Below are 1,324 nucleotides of genomic sequence, written 5' to 3' on the forward strand. Positions count from 1 at the left end.
CAGGAACAAGGGCAGACAAGGTCCCTGTTGACACTGAGCTCGCAGCCTGGTGATCTCTGATGTCCTGTGCCCCTGCCACCCCCCATGCCACGGCCACACTCCAAAGCTCTGCGACATGATTCTTCCTGACAAACAGAGGATCTTCTCCCGTGCTCCAAACCATCCCCATCCTCCCTCCATTCGCTCCACAAACTGTCCCAGCACATTCTCTGTGCCTGGTGCTGGGATGGAGGAAGCAGGTGCAGGGGCAGCCCCAGCCCCCAAGGGCCTGAGGCCAGCCAAGGAGGCCGATGCAATTCAGGGAAGTTACATGAATTGCAGTCTAGTGACTGGAAGAGAGGTGGCGCTCCGCCTGAGAAGCCTCCCCTGACCACGTGAGGCCACCCAGGTCACTGTCTCTCATTCTTGAAATCCTAAGACCTTTGAACTTGGGACAGAATCCGTTCAAATGCAAAACAGGATTTCAAACTTGCCTCCTAAGTGACCCCGTGCAGTGAATCTGGGGTAGATGCAAAAGGCTCTCGGGCTGCAGCACAGTGTGTGGAGAGCAGCTGTGGGGAAAGGAAAGAGCGCTGCGGCGGCAGTCAGACCTGGGCTCTGGTCCAGCTGTGCGACCACGAGCAAATCCTTCCCCCCACTCTGGGCACCAGTAAAATAGGGGCCTTATCTCTGCCTGGCACCCAAACGTGGGAGCTGGGGAGTCCCTGTGCAATGGCAAGGCTGTGCTCACACACCAAAAGCTCCTGTTCTCGTGGGCAACGTGAGGGGCTGGCGCAACACAGGCCTGGGAGGATGAGGAGGGTTCTGCTGAGTAGAGATGGGGGGATGAGGGAGGGGATCCAGAGGGGGCACATGCACCCCACTTCTGTACCAGAATGAAACACGGTACAGAGGACACGGAGGACGGATGGGAGGTGAGGAGAGGTTTGGATGGATGGGGTGAGGGAGCTCAAACACTCGGCCAGGCTCAACATACAGCTGAGACGCTTGACTCTCAGACTTTTAAATCATCCTGTGGCTTTGCACCTCCTTCACTGTTTTGGTTTCCCAAGAGCTACTAGCAGCAAAAATCTCTAGGAAATGGCAAAAGGGCTGCTTTCGGGACTGGCCAGAATGCTGCCTGCCATTCAGGGAGAGAGGGGCCCTGTGGGGAGGGGCCTTGGCCTGGAGCAGCGGGGGCAGGGAGGGGGAAGCCGGGAACAGGCAGAGTGCAGTGTGGTCTGCAGAACAGGAGACCATCCGCTGGACCAGGCGCTGCCCCAGGGCTCAGGGGACTGAAAGTTCCTACAGGGACGGGGGGTTGGGGGGAGGGGTCCCTCTTTCC

At 58.5% G+C, this 1,324-nt stretch overlaps 1 protein-coding gene across 3 annotated transcripts in view; it reads right to left on the bottom strand.

The window, feature by feature from the left end:
* Nucleotides 1-1,324, bottom strand: part of PICK1 (protein interacting with PRKCA 1) — an 18,050-nt gene that overhangs the window by 10,611 nt on the left and 6,115 nt on the right. The gene's annotated exons all lie outside the window — the stretch shown is intronic.

This window comes from Lipotes vexillifer, unplaced genomic scaffold, assembly GCF_000442215.2.
Source record: "Lipotes vexillifer unplaced genomic scaffold, Lipotes_vexillifer_v1.1 scaffold382, whole genome shotgun sequence".
NCBI lineage: Eukaryota > Metazoa > Chordata > Mammalia > Artiodactyla > Lipotidae > Lipotes > Lipotes vexillifer.